The sequence below is a fragment of the Micromesistius poutassou genome, assembly GCF_964030765.1.
Source record: "Micromesistius poutassou genome assembly, chromosome: 17".
NCBI classification, from domain to species: domain Eukaryota; kingdom Metazoa; phylum Chordata; class Actinopteri; order Gadiformes; family Gadidae; genus Micromesistius; species Micromesistius poutassou.
The window spans coordinates 14,026,778-14,043,369 of NC_140287.1; positions in this window are offsets into that span (position 1 = coordinate 14,026,778).

A 16,592-nucleotide genomic window follows, 5' to 3' on the forward strand; every position below is an offset into this window, starting at 1 on the left:
TGTGTTGGTGTGTGTGATTGTGAGGATGGGTTGCTGGCTATGTGTGATTGTGAGAATGTGTATTGTGAAAAAGTGTAAGTGTGTGTGATTGTGGAGATGTATGTGTGTATGTGTTGGAGGGGGTGGGATAGTAGGGGTTGCATCAGCAGTGACAGATGAACCAGCTTCCTGTGGAATGAATATAGGGCAGCTGTTTCTCTCTCTCTCTCTCTCTCTTCTCTCTCTCTCTCTCTCTCTCTCTCTCTCTCTCTCTCTCTCTCTCTCTCTCTCTCTCTCTCTCTCTCTCTCTCCCTCTTTCTGTCTCTGTGCTGTTGTGGGGAAGAGGGAGTTGTTTTAGAGCGCACAGTTGTTGCAGATCTCAAGCCCAGATTGATGAATGAAACACTATAGTTCTCTGGGCACCTGTGCCCAATGACACAATCTAGCATCTGGACTGTGTGTGTGCATGCGCACACAGGCATTCAAATGGCTCAGTTTATGGCCAAATAATAGGCATAATTAACACATGGAATAGCGTTTTCTTTTCCAACTTCAGAAACACTGATTCGTCATGTAAATTGCGGCAAAGACAACTTAAAACATATGCGGACGCGGTCCTCGATGGCCGCAACTGTGGGTCTATTTAATGATATGCGGCAATACATTAACAAACACCGTTTGTTACCAGTATTGTATACATTATCGTTGTCGACTTGTGTTCATAATATGCATGTTAATATACATCGCCATGGACTGCATTATGCGTTGCGTGTTTAATTTGCGTGTGCGTGTGTGTGCGCACACACACGCGCACACACCAAGCATCACCCGCATTCATTCATTCTTTTAAACACTCACTCGCGGTAAAACTATGTTTTCTCACGATCAAATACTCATCAATCCTAAAAGTAATGGGCTTGTACACGATGTCTGGGTCAAGAACATCAGCTGTTCTTTCCCAAATCATTTAACCAATCATTTACCATAAAACTAGATTTTGTTTTGGAAGCCTGGAATATACTGTGGCGACCACTGCCGTGGACACCTATGGGGGTCCTGCGCAAGGGATGCTGGGGGGTGCACCTCTGGTAGGGGTTTGGACCATAGACATCGGCTGTTTCTGAAATGCTATACTACATACTACATACTGCATACTGACACAGTATATACTGTGCACTACATACTACTCCCCGCCCTAGTATGCAGTATAGTATGCAAGTATGACAAGTATCATGCAGTGTACTACACAGTCACATGACCAAGAAATTCGGTTATAAATATAAACGGTTGAGCCATTTGTTCTGTTAACAATGAAAAACACACGATTACAAAAACATACGAAAGCTTATCACATCAAAATAAACAACTAATTACAACTAATTATACATTTATACATGTATGTATTTGTATTTGTATTCGCCGCTCGCATTGTCCGCCATTATTTTAAATGTTCAGCGGTGCCGCGTTGCATTATGGGATACAGTATCCGACGTAGTGAGCTCTGGATGTATACTAGAATTTTTTGACCGATTAGTACATCATCCGGGTAACTGTCGCATACTGCAAAAAAACATTTTTCGCGTACTGCATACTACTTACTACTTTTACGTCACGATCAGTATACGAGCAGTATGTAGTATGCCATTTCAGAAACGGCCATCTTATAAGTAGACGCAGCATTGGCTGCTGTGACGCGAGAAATTCGGCCGCCGTCTTGGAGTGGTGATGAGCAGCCTGAACTGACAGCTGACAGGTCGCGTCTACAGAAGAAAACAAGGATGCCTGGCTGGTGTTCCTGCTCAAATGAGCGGACCGTCGAAAATAGGAATCAGGGGATTACTTTTCACAAGTAAGATTTAACATTAACGTACTATTGGTTGTATTTTGTGAAAAAAATATTACCACAGAGTTGAGAAGGAGCAAAGATCTTCAATAGTAGGCCTACTGAAATAGTAGCCGCTAGCAAACAAGAGTATGACAATAATAGAATTGCTTGTCAATGAAATGAAAAAATTACATAACTTGAACACATTAAGTTGAAATTAAGTTGAAATAAATGATGAAGATTAAGATTGTAAAAGCCAACAGGGGTAAAAGTTAGGACCACAGTCCAGATTGTGTGTGTGTGTGTGTGTGTGTGTGTGGACAATCAGATGGACAGTATAGCTAGTCTAGCTTCCCAACCCAATTTTGTGTAGCCCACCTTCGTGAAATGTGTGATAAACAGGAAAAGGCCCTGCCACACTTACCTGACAACTGGAATGGGGTCATTTTTGGGATTACTGTTGCCAGGTGAACACTACTATGTGTTCACCTGGCTATGAACTGAGACTTGATAAATCATATTATCAATATATAACATATCTTGCCTTTTCTCTCTCTCTAGTACCATTGATACACTTATTAATACTAACCATCATGAAACGTATAGCAATACTAACCCACTCTATATATATCTCTCTCTCTTCCCCCTTACCTCACTTGTGAGGTAAACCATTACCAGTTATCAGCCATCCTTGTATTTGGCCCTCATCGCACCTGAAGTCCCATCCCTATGACTGCCCTACCATCGCCTGTTGCTGTCCCCTTGACCGGATTCCTGGCCTGCGCTGCCTAGCGATCCACTACTGCCCTATGACAATTCATCCCTACACTAGACTATTTGAACTTTCTGACACTAAATGGGATTCATGCATTATCATACTGGTTAGGTAATCATCCCACCTCTTTGTAACATACACCCCAGGTGGCTCTAAACACCATGTTCTATTCTCTACACCTAACTAACCTATTCATTTATCATGTATACAAACCTCACTGCCCTGTAACTGACCCTAGGCAGATGGGTCAGGCCCTCGAGTCGTGGATCTGCTCGAGGTTTCTTCCTATATGTATCTCCAATTCTAGGTTAGGAGTTTTTCCTCGCCCCTGTTACTCATGGGCTCTCTCTGAATGTTCAATACTCTGTAAAGCGCCGTGAGACGTGTAATGTTTTGGCGCTCTATAAATAAAATTGAATTGAATGTTAACTTTCAATTTAAATTCTACAAGGCAAATATTAAGTTAAAACTTAGTTCCCCGGCCCCATTCGTCTTTGTAAGGAAATGTTCTATTTTGTCTAATTTTAGGCAAAGTATAAGACAATACTTTCTTAACAGTATAATTGGAACCATGAATAAGTCGTTCAAGTAACAATATTCAAATACTAACATTGTTGGGTAAGACAGAATTTGGTTTTATTCTGAATCCAGTGAAACAGATTGGTGGTTTTAGCTGATATAAAAACTTTCAGGTGTTTATTTATGTTTAAGTATTTGGCAGACGCTTTTATCCAAAGCGACATACATAAAAAATACATATAAAACAATGACTCTAAACATAATCATTTAAGGGAAGAATATAATACAAAATATCAATACAAAGTGTCAAGACAGAATAAACTCTGCTGCTGCAGCAACAGAGATACAGTCTATAGGTCCCTAAGATATATAGATATCTAATGTATTCATACATTGTTTATGTAGGATATACGTATATGTATATATAACCTAATCATATTGTTTCTTCTACTTAAAAATAGCTGACCGTTTTTTTCCCCCTTCTCGGGATTATATTCCCAGTTTTGATCTCGGACGTCTGGTCACTTATAGCATATAAGAATATTCTATTACTGTTAAGCCAACTATGAATAATAAAACACACCAAAACATGTGTCCTTTATCATAGCTACACGTATGACAAAAAACTGTGTGAAAATCAGTGGTATTCAGTGAGGTAAGATTAATTAAATGCGCTAACAGTTCATTGCTCCTGCCAAATGAATTACACTGAGTGGAGCGGATCACCACTCCAAGATGGCGGCCCCGCGTCTCGTCAGCGCCAGTAGACAGTAGCGGTCGATGCTGCGTCTACTTATAAGATGTCTATGGTCCTAACATGTGCGCAATTGTCAGCGCACATGTTACGACGGCACGTGACACGGACGCAAGCCGGTACGAGGTTCCGTTCATCACTGCGCGCAGTTAAAATTTTTAGGGACCGAGCAGAACCTGCAAGGTCCCTATTGTTTTTGCTCTGATTATTATTATTCTTATTATTATTTTTCAGGCACTTTAATTGCATTTCCCCCCCCCTGAACATATACGAAAACTCATTTTTATTTGGCACATTTGGTGGGACTGAATTAGAGATTCTAGCCGTCTAATTCTGATTGGCCCCAAGGTGGCGCTATACCAACTATGACAAAATTTCAACGTTTACACAAGCATATCTTGTCACCCGTTTCACCTACACTCATGAAACTTTTGCCACACATGCAAATCTTCATGATGAACAAATTAGCAGACACTAACTTAGCACTTCCGGTAGCCAGATTTCCCGCCATTTTGAATTTAGTTCAAAACAGTAAATTCCCCAAGGATCCCAGGTTTTTCGACTTTCACAAAAATCCTTTCGCACATATCATCTATGACCCATTATCTTCAATCTGACATAAGGACTAGTCTGTACAGTAAAGTAGAAAGTACCCATGAGCCATTGCGTTCTAAAAGGGGTGTGTTTTTCACCCCGAAAATAGTAAATTGCACATATCTACATGAATTGGACTCCTATGATCTTGTTATTTTTATTTTTATTATTTTCATCAAAAGGAAATACATCATCATACGGTGTAATTTCATACTTCAATCAGCATACAATTTCTGGTAGTAACAGTATTCCTCTACTCCATATGGTTTTAAACCACACTCACACATCCACCTAATATATACCATTTATTCCCACTCATCCACATATCGTTCACCTTTTAAACACACAAACCCAAACACACACCCAGAGTTTGTAACCCAAACCCACCCACCCACTCCCACCCCCGCTCAACACACACACACACACACGCACGCACGCACGCACACACACACACACACACACACACACACACACACACACACACACACACACACACACACACACACACACACACACACACACACACACACACACACACACACACACACACACACACACACACACACACACACACACACACACACACACACACACACACACACACACACACACACCTGCATGTAGTTCCGCTGATTATTCGCTGATTATTTCGCGGGTCTCGGTGCGGATTGCGCTGCGTCTCACTGTGCTGCTCGCGCTCCGTCAGCTCCACCACATCAAACAGGTTAGATTGAAAAAGACGCTTAGCCGTCTCCATTACACGGTTAATATTGACGTTATTTTAGTAGTTTAACCGAAACATGGTTAGAAACGTCCGGTTGAAGTTATAAAAGTAACTAATGATCCGTCTGGTCCTTTTGTTTTCCAGGTTGACCGTCGGGTTAATTAACGAACACTTTTTGAAGTAAAACGGCCCGCTACATCCGGACCTGCTGTGAGTAGGACACTTATTTATAATTTATCTTAATTGTTTTTTACTCTAGGCCTACTTGATAAGTTGAATAATAGTAGTTCTGGATGTATGTCGTCGTAAGCTGTTTTTAATTGAGTTAATTTATATTTTTCGCCGGGTGACGCTGCTGCAGATATTTCTCAATGTCTCCATGACGGAGTTGGCGGCGGAAGACGTAGGGGGTGGGGCCATGACGTCACACAATGAAAAATAACTTATTTTAATAACTTATTTGGATTTATTGGATTAATCACTAATTCACACACACACACACACACACACACACACACACACACACACACACACACACACACACACACACACACACACACACACGCCGTAAAACTAATCTCGTTGCTCTCCTTCACAGCTCAAGAAGAAGAAACAGATTCTGTGAGTATCACGATCGAACCACGAAGAAGAAACTGCGAACTGTAAGTCACAACATTTTCTTTTAATGCTGTGGGCTGACAGCGTTTAGTTTGAACCGGTTCTCAGGCCCCGCCCCACGTAGGCCCCGCCCTCTCTCTGGCCCCGCCCTCTCTCTGGCCCCGACCTCTCTCTCTCTGGCCCCGACCTCTCTCTCTCTGGCCCCGACCTCTCTCTCTCTGGCCCCGACCTCTCTCTCTCTCTCTCTCTCTCTCTCTCTCTCTCTCTCTCTCTCTCTCTCTCTCTCTCTCTCTCTCTCTCTCTCTCTCTCTCTCTCTCTCTCTCTCTCCTTTCCCCCCCCCCCCCCGTTCTCATGCCTCTCATTCGTCCCTAGAAGATACTTTATCCGTCCACTTTCCTACTACATTCTCATCATTGCATCACATCCCATGTGTGTTGTCCTACTGATAAGGGTGTGTGACTGACTGACCAGAGATGCATGCGAGGGTTCTGCGCTGTTTGAGGCCTTCAGTTGTGTAGACGTTCCCCCTCAGGGGAACCTAGTGTTTAAGAGGCCGTCGTCACGTCAGTTACATGAACTGGAACGTCCTTCAGGATGGAGACAGGCACTCCTCAAGGAGACACACCAGGGGGCGAGATGTGAGGGCTGTCCCTCTCAGCAACTAGAACCCAACCTGGTTCCTGCACCTGAGAACCACGGAGCACGTTCCAACGTTTCCCTCCGTACGCTTTGAAGCCCTAGCCCCCCCACCACTGGTCTCTCCGTCAAACCCTCCACTGGTCTCTCCTCTCTCAAGTACCTACAAACCCAGCGCTGGTCTCTCCGTCAAACCCACCACTGGTCTCTCCTCTCTCAAAGACCTACAAACCCAGCGCTGGTCTCTCTGTCAAAACCTCCGCTGGTCTCTCCTCTCTCAAGGACCTAAAAACCCACCACTGGTCTCTCAAAGACCTACAAAACCTCCACTGGTCTCTCAGTCAAACCCAGCACTGGTCTCTCCGTCAAACCCTCCACTGGTCTCTCAAAGACCTACAAACCCAGCGCTGGTCTCTCCGTCAAACCCTCCACTGGTCTCGTCTCAAAGACCTACAAAGCCACCGCTGGTCTCTGTCAAAACCTCCACTGGTCTCTCCTCTCTCAAAGACCTACAAACCCACCACTGGTCTCTCCTCTCTCAAAGACCTACAAACCCACCACTGGTCTCTCCTCTCTCAAAGACCTACAAACCCTCCACTGGTCTCTCCTCTCGTTTGGCTTTGTATTCCTTTGAGTATTGTCATTGTTTGTGTAAATACACAATCTAATAACTGAAAATAAAGAGGTGTGATCTTTAACCTGGTACTGGTCAATCTTTGCATGTCATGGGGTACTAAGTGTGAGGGGCAATATTTGCATGGCATGGGGCACTACTTCATGTGAGGGGCAATATTTAACCTGGCATGGGGCACTAAGTGTGAGCGGGGCAATTGTTGACTTTGCACGGGGCATTAAGTGTGAGAGGGGTGATCTTTAACCTTGCATGTGGCACTAAGTGTGAGAGGGGCAATCGTTGCCCTGGCATGGGGCACTAAGTGTGAGAGGGGCAATCTTTAACCTGGTACTGGGCACCACATGTGTGAGGGGAAATTTTTCTACTTCTACTTGGCTTGTATTACCTGAACATTTTAATTTTCAGCTATAGGAGGATGCTGCTCTTCCTGAAACACCCTCGAGTGTCATTTGGTCGGATGTTTCTGATGACTCAAGTCTGTGGCCTAAATCAAAGAGGATAACAAAGTGGGTGTTCAATACAGCAAGAGCCTGGAGCGATCTAGCATCTGGATCTCAATTCGACCTTCTACACACTGGACAGGATGATTTTGAGTGTCATGCAGCTTGGACTGTAGTGTGACTGAATCATGCAAACAATGGGAAGCGACAATGGCTACTTGGTACAATGGATGATGAACTAACGGCATTCCGAATGGACAGAATCGGATGAGAAACCAACCAACTGAAGATGGAAGATGACACGTTCTGCAACATGGCTTCCCTACCTAACCTCAACATGATGGACTGCTGGCAAGCCCTCTGGATCTCCTGTACTCCTGCCCTGAGATCCAAGTATTTCTCGGGCTGAATCGGAAACCATCTTGGAAACATCCCAACTAGCGTCCCTGTCGAGCTGCAGTTGTGCTCTTCTTCAGAAGAGGTGAAGAAAGCCTCACTGGGGCTTCAAGGTCTATGAAGAGGAACGTTGAAATGTGCGCCATGATTCTCTCCTGTAAGAGCTGTTGTATTCTAGTCGTCGAGAGGGGGAGCCTCACAGCCTACCCTTTGGCGTTTCTCCTTGGGGAGTCCCTGTCACGGTCTTGATGGACGTTCCAGGTCATGTAACTGATGTCACGACAGCCTTTTGAAAACTTGGTTTCTCCTGAGGGGGAACCTCTACAGAACTGTAGGCGTCAGATGGCACAGTATCCCAGCATGCATCTCTGGTCACTCAGATCACACCCTGATCAGTAAGGCAACACTCATGCGATGTTTTAGAGAGTAGTAAGGAAGTAGACAAAAGGCATGAGAACAGTTTGTTATTTTGTACTGTTGTCAGCCTTGTTTATGGGTGGGAATTATTTGCTAAATGGGGGGATATGAAATGTATAGTCAATTATTTGTACATGAACCAACAGCAACAAACTACTAGATCTGCTCAAGGTAAGTCTGTTGGCTGTATTTTGCAACAAGACGACCAAAGCACCCAAAGATCTCCATCGTCGTACCAGCTCAAGGTAAGGGGCTCCTGTGGGGGGGTTGGTAGTTAGATTCGAGACAGCGATGTGCACGGGTCTATAAAGATGCTGTCTGACTTCACAGGATCTCCTGGACCAGGGTGGACCAGAGGCTGAGGACCAGCAGGTGACCAGATCCCACTGGACCAGGTATGGGTCACCAGGGTGGATAATAATGATAATGATGTGGATGTGTCTAGTGCTTTTCTCGCACTTAATTATAATGTAGGGTAACTAGATCCCCTAGACCAGGCATGGGGTACCAGGCTGGACCAGAGGGTATCCAGATCCCCCTAGACCAGGCATGGGGTACCAGGCTGGACCAGAGGGTATCCAGATCCCCCTGGACCAGGAATGGGGTACCAGGCTGGACCGCAGGCTGTGGACCGGAGGGTAACCATAACCAAACACTTGACACCTGGAGGTTCTTTTTAATTATTTCAAACGATCGTAGAGGGTCTTCATTAGTTTTTCCTTCAGATTTTTCATTCTGTGAATTTTAGCCAAAGCTGTGATTTGAAGTAATTAAGGTCACATCAGCTGCTACTACTATAGTTTATCCAGCGTACATCAAGGTGGACACTAAAACGTATCAGCTGGTCACACTCACACTTGGTAACGTAACATCACCCTTTTAATGTGTGTTTGTATTGTGAACAGATTAAGCTGACGACCCACCAGGAGCGAGACGAGGACTACGATGGGACTGCTCAAGTCTTTGGAAGGTTAATACCAAGTTTTATTTTTTTTAATTTTATTTTTTTAACATCGTTTCACCACCAAAGCTATGCTGTTAAATTCACAGAATGTTTTACTATATTCCTGAATTACAAATTCCCAAGTGTGTGCATGTTTCATGTTGAAGTTTAAAATTTGATTTGATTCAGAATTATTTAAACAAGGTGTCAAAAGAATAATAAACTACTACCACTGTGTTTCTAGTGTAGAATTCTCAAAACAAAAGTATTTTCTTCAACACAAATTATATAAACTAAAAAAATCATGGACAAAATTATGGAGGAGGAGCCACCTATCTGGAGGGAGACCCGGAATCTGGTTAGCCGCCTAACTGGACATCGTTAGCCTCCTAGCATAATGGATATCGTTAGCTTCATAGCATAATGGATATCGTTAGCTTCATGGCATAATGGGTATTGTTAGCCTCATAGCATAATCAACATCACTAGCCTCATAGAGTTATCTATATCATTAGCCTCATAGTATAATTGATATTGTAGCATAATTGACATTGGTAGCCCCATAGTGTAATCAACATGGTAGCCTCATAGCGTAATCGACATGGGTAGCCTCATAGTGTAATCGACATGGGTAGCCTCATTGACATTGTTGGCTTATGGCTAGCAACATAGATTATGCTACGAGGCTAACGATTTGTGTTTTTCCTCTTGCAACATTTCAGTGACCCACTGACGGCGCCTCATCGGAGCTGGACGGTGGAGACTTCAGATGCAACTTCTACCTCGCAGGACGTGACTTAAGTCACGGGTTGTCAAGGGTTCCTTGTTTCTCAAGGGTTCCTTCGCGGGTTCCTCATGGTTCAGTGTTAGGGACAGAGTTAGGGTCAGATGGTCTCACGATGAACCATTGTTTTTTTTTAATCACATCCCAGAATTGTTTCACTGTGTGCACAGATGTTGAAATGTATACTGATGTTTTATGATATAAAATCATTTAAAATGACCTGGTTGTGTGGCTTGTTGTATGGTAATTTTTATTATACACATGCATGTTACCCTAATGAGGTAAGGTTACCTCTTCCCTCCCCTATATCCTAACCTCCCCCCTCCCCTGTCCCCCCTCCCATATCCTCTCCCAACCTCCCTCCCCTATACCCTAACCTCCCCCTCTATACCCTGACCTCTGTCCCCCCCCATACACCCTTACCTCCCCCTCCCCTGTCCTCCCCCCTCCTTTACTCATAACTCCTCCCCTCCCCCCCCCGTCCTCTAACCCTAACCTCTCCCCTCCCCTATACCCTAACCGCCTGCATCCCTTACCCTCACCCCCAACCTTACCCTAATCCTCACCCTTATCCTCATCCTCACCCTTATCCCTAACCCTAAACCTAACCTTAACCATAGCAGCGAATATCAAGCCAGTAAAAGCACGTATGATATTAGCTAACTAGACAATCAGATGGACAGTGGCTATACAGTATAGCTAGTCTAGCTTTCCAACCCAATTTTGTGTAGCACACCTTCGTGAAATGTGTGATAAACAGGAAAAGGTCCTGCCACACTTACCTGACAACTGGAATGGGGTATTTTTTGGGATTACTGTTGAACTACTGTGTTCACCCGGCTATGAACTGAGACTTGATAAATCATATTATCAATATATAACATTTCTTGCATTTTCTCTCTATAGTGTAACACTATATAGTACCATTGATACACTTAATACTAACCATCATGAAACGTATAGCAATACTAACCCACTCTATATATATCTTTCTCTCTTCCCATCCCTATGACTGCCCTACCATCGCCTGTTGCTGTCCCCTTGACCGGATTCCTGGCCTGCGCTGCCTAGCGATCCACTACTGCCCTATGACAATTCATCCCTACACTAGACTATTTGAACTTTCTGACACTAAATGGGATTCATGCATTATCATACTGGTAAGGTAACCATCCCACCTCTTTGTAACATACACCCCAGGTGGCTCTAAACACCATGTTCTATTCTCTACACCTAACTAACCTATTCATTTATCATGTATACAAACCTCACTGCCCTGTAACTGACCCTAGGCAGATGGATCAGGCCCTCGAGTCGTGGATCTGCTCGAGGTTTCTTCCTATATGTATCTCCAATTCTAGGGAGTTTTTCCTCGCCCCTGTTACTCATGGGCTCTCTCTGAATGTTCAATACTCTGTAAAGCGCCGTGAGACGTGTAATGTTTTGGCGCTCTATAAATAAAATTGAATTGAATGTTAACTTGTGTATAATTCCCAATTTTTATTGATATATTTGCACTTTTAATCTTGCTGAATTCTACAAGGCAAATATTAAGTTAAAACTTAGTTCCCCAGCCCCATTCGTCTTTGTAAGGAAATGTTCTATTTTGTCTAATTTTAGGCAAAGTATAAGACAATACTTTCTTAACAGTATAATTGGAACCATGAATAAGTCGTTCAAGTAACAATATTCAAATACTAACATTGTTGGGTAAGACAGAATTTGGTTTTATTCTGAATCCAGTGAAACAGATTCGTGGTTTTAGCTGATATAAAAACTTTCAGGTGTTTATTTATGTTTAAGTATTTGGCAGACGCTTTTATCCAAAGCGACATACATAAAAAATACATATAAAACAATGATTCTAAACATAATCATTTAAGGGAAGAATGTAATACAAAATATCAATACAAAGTGTCAAGACAGAATAAACTCTGCTGCTGCAGCAACAGAGATACAGTCTATAGGTCCCTAAGATATATAGATATCTAATGTATTCATACATTGTTTATGTAGGATATACGTATATGTATATATAACCTAATCATATTGTTTCTTCTACTTAAAAATAGCTGACCGTTTTTTTTCCCCTTCTCTGGGATTATATTCCCAGTTTTGATCTCGGACGTCTGGTCACTTATAGCATATAAGTGACTAATATATATTACTGTTAAGCCAACTATGAATAATAAAACACGCCAAAACATGTGTCCTTTATCATAGCTACACGTATGACAAAAGACCGCGTGAAAATCAGTGGTATTCAGTGAGGTAAGATTAATTAAATGCGCTGACAGTTCATTGCTCCTGCCAAATGAATTACACTGAGTGGAGCGGATCACCACTCCAAGATGGCGGCCCCGCGTCTCGTCAGCGCCAGTAGGCAGTAGCGGTCGATGCTGCGTCTACTTATAAGATGTCTATGGTGGTGCCTGGTTGCTGCGGGGGAAAATCAGCTTTGCGCCGGGTGCAAACCAGTGGCGTCACTAGGCTGTTTTATTCGGGGCTAAAGCTCGGATCAAATTGAAATAGCCCCGAATCTATTTTTGTTTGAAAAAATAATAATAAAAAAAAAAAAAAAAAAAAGACGCCCCCCCCCCGCCGTCAACAATTTCGTCCGCCCGCGATCCCGCATACCCCCCCCCCCCCCCCCTCAACAATCTCGTCCTCCCGCGATCGCTTTATGCCCCCCACTGAGCCCCGGATGTTTAAGAAACCTAGAATCGCGCCTGGTGCAAACTAGCAACGACACATGCGTCGGTGTAGAAAGTCAATTACACCGGGTGCAAGATAGGGCCCTTCTTCTGTTTGGCGCACTAACATATTTGTGAATAAATGTTTAAAATTCTGAATACTGGACATGGTGAGCTTAAACACATTTAAATGACCATTAGTGACAATAATATATATATATATATTTTTTTTTTTGACGAAATTTGAGACCCCCTTAAAATTTTGCTTTTGAGGCTTTCAGGGGGTCTCATGGGTTAATCGGGGGGGGCCCAGCCCCCGGACCCCACCGTATTTCGCACACTGGTTATAACCTGTGATGCAGGAGTCCCCTGTGTGATGTACAAAAACTGCAGAATTGCTACCTTGACAGAGCAGAACATCACACAGCACTATTTACCTCCTCCCACTCAGCAATAAGGCCATGATTCAGTCTGCTGTGGTTCAGGCAACACCCAGTTTATATAGCTTTATATCTATATGACTATATCTATAGATAGCCTATAGATGTTAATATATAGCCTTTCATTGTAAGTCACTCTGGATAAAATAGTCTGCTAAATTCCCTAAATGTAAATGTAGTTGTATCAATATCTATATACACACACACACACACACACACATCTATATCTATATTTATATATACTGTATATAGATATCTGTGTATACATAACTGTATCTAAAGAGAGAGAGAGAGATCGTGTGTGTGTGTGTGTGTGTGTGTGTGTGTGTGTGTGTGTGTGTGTGTTGTTGTGCTTTCAATTGGGTTGAATTACACTCACATTTAACTACACTACACTCACATTTAAAATACTATTCAGAGTGTTTTTTTGTGTGTGTGTGTGTGTGTGTGTGTGTGTGTGTGTGTGCATGTGTTTGCGTGTGTGATGCACACCCTCCAACGCTGACCTAATTCAATACACCTGTGTCTCTCCACACTGTTGGAGACGTAGACATCCAGCCTGACTGAGAGATTTAAATACAATTAAATCCACACACATACACAGTGTATATATACATATAGATGTATACAAAAACATTTACATATAGTGCATCCTCAGCTCAGAGGAGATTGTTTGAACCTTCACATGCATGTTTTGTGACTGTGTCTGTGCACCATATTTCAGTAGCAGTTATGAATAAAGAAGTAATTTAATTTCCAAGCTGATTCGCTCCCTTGTGGTTCCTAGCTGGATTTCCCCAACAGCCTGATTAGTCAGACTCTGCTCTATTTGGTCGAGGAGAGACTGGGTGTTTGGTGTGTCTGGTTTGTGTTGGATGTGACTTGGGGAGGGGGAGGGGGAGGGGGTGAGGGATGTATCTTCCCTGCTGATGAAGAGCATGGCTGTATTCATCTCCAGAGCCCTGCTTCCGAAGGGCTTTGATGAAGCCCCCCCCCCCCCCCCCCCCCCCGTGGACGGATACACTAACCAACCTACTGGTAATTATTAAAACACACACACACACCATCCCACAAATACACTCACAAAAGAATACACTCACACACTCACAGGCACAAACAGACTCAACCAGACTGACAGATGTGCAGTTTTTTAGTATGAGTGTGTGTGTGTGTGTGTGTGTGTGTGCGTGCGTGCGTGTGTAATGATTAGGAGTGAACATTAAGGAGCATTACTCCCCCCTAGTAGGCCGTCCCAGACACTGACTCCCATCGACTCAGCAGAAAGTGGCTGACTCTCTGAGCTGCTACGCTGTGTCTGTTGCATGTCTGAGAGGCAGCCCGGAGCGCTTCATCAGCATAACCTAGGAAACACCCAAAGTATACCACTTGAAAACGATATGCGTCATGGTGACGTCACACACACAGACACACACAGAGTCTGACGCGGACACACACACACACACACACACACACACACACACACACTCATACGCTGACACGCATACATACACATATTCACACACATACATCTGCATATTCTCAAACACACATACACACACACACACACACGTACACACGCACACACATAGACTAACAAACACATGCATATTCTCTCTCTCACACACAGACATGCGCTTACACACACACATGCACATATTCAGACATTTAATCTTTTATGCTTGTTGTTTAATGTGTATATGCAAGCTCTATCTTTCTATCTCAGGTTCCTGTATAGATCATCTATCTTTATCTATCTATATAGTATCTTTCTAGTGCCAAGAGAAAAAAACCAACCGCTATATAAAGAAACTAGATACTCCATTTCTGATTACAATGGCACATCTGGGGCCTTGGAGCTCATTAATACTCCTCTAATTGCCACTGGAGGAACAAATAGCGGTGTGGCAATTTGTCAAATTAGGGAATCCGGGGCTTCTTGATACTTGCTGTTTCAGCAATAGGAGGAAGGGTATAATTCATTCTGACGTCTCGCTGACAGCTAATGATTTCATAGTGGGGCCAATTACATCACACGGTCGTGACACCCCGAGTGGGACCTTGTTGATTCCAATCCAAGAGACGCACAGAGAGAGAGAGACACACACACACGAGGGTCTGATAGGGGGCAGTATGCATAGTAAAAAATGGTGATGAAGACCAGGACTGGGGCATAGAAGAAGAGTTATGGGAGAGTGATGGAGGGATGAGGAACGGACGACAGAGAGAAAGGGGTGGAGTGGGAGATGGAGGGGAAAGCGTGGGGGTGTCATGGCTGTATGGAGGGGAGGAGGGATTTATGTGTCCCGACGGAGAAGGCCACTGAGGGAATTGTTTGTGTCCATCCCCATCACAGCCAACACCATATCTCTCTCTCTCTCTCGCTTCCCAGCTTCTCCATCATTCATTCTAATATTACAGAAATAATATAAGATAATAATAATTCAGTCTTTGATTGTGTATCTACACCCATGTTGCCATAGTTACCGATGCCTCCCTGGCCTCCTTTCCAGACAATTGCCAAATAGAGAGCAAGGATCAGTTTTCCTTTGGGAAGACAGAGGAGAATTCGGACACACAGATGTGAGTCTGTGAAATCCTCTGTGTTTGTTGTGGTTTTTCTTGGTTTTGTGTTTTCCTGCAATTGTCAACTGTCCAGTGAGCTGACGTCTAAGGTGAGATGTGGTCACGATGGAGTGAAGTTACAGCATGGCTGTAGCTGTTGTGAAGGCTCCATCTTTCTGGTGGGATATCGGAGGCATTGTAGGATTTTGAGCGGAGATAAATGTCATCTTTCATTTCTCATGAGTGTCATGTCTGTCATGATCACCGTACCATATGGACTACTGCCTCTGAAATACATTTATGCTGTAAAAATACAGCCCACATACATTCGTTCTCATTGTGCTGTAATCTATTAAATGATTATGATTATATTTATACTTAGTTTGTGCTACGAATATGAACCAGAACACGATTGAGGCGATAGATTCAGGAGCGTTCACTACTTTTACAAGATCCTTTAGATAATCAGATTGAAAGAATACTCAGACTGCACCAAAATGTTTGGAAGCAAGTCTGTTTCACAAGATAAACACAGGACAATAGTTACGTGTGGAGGAAATGGTGTCCTCAGAGTTACAGAAGAGCTGAGTCTGATTCTGTGCAAGTGCCTTAATAGAATTGATTTACCTTTCCTTCCATGGGTTTTTTTAAGAGACCTGTGGACATAGAATTAATCTCAATGACCTTTCTTTGGGCTTTCATTTATTAATTTAGGATTTTGACAGTTTTTAGTGATAAGTTCATCCGGCAAGCTTTCTTCTCAAGCCTTAAATGTATTAATTGTGCAGAAAATAAAATGAGTCTCTTGACTGATTAAATCGAATAAATACTAAAATAATAGCAATTATGTCACAATTA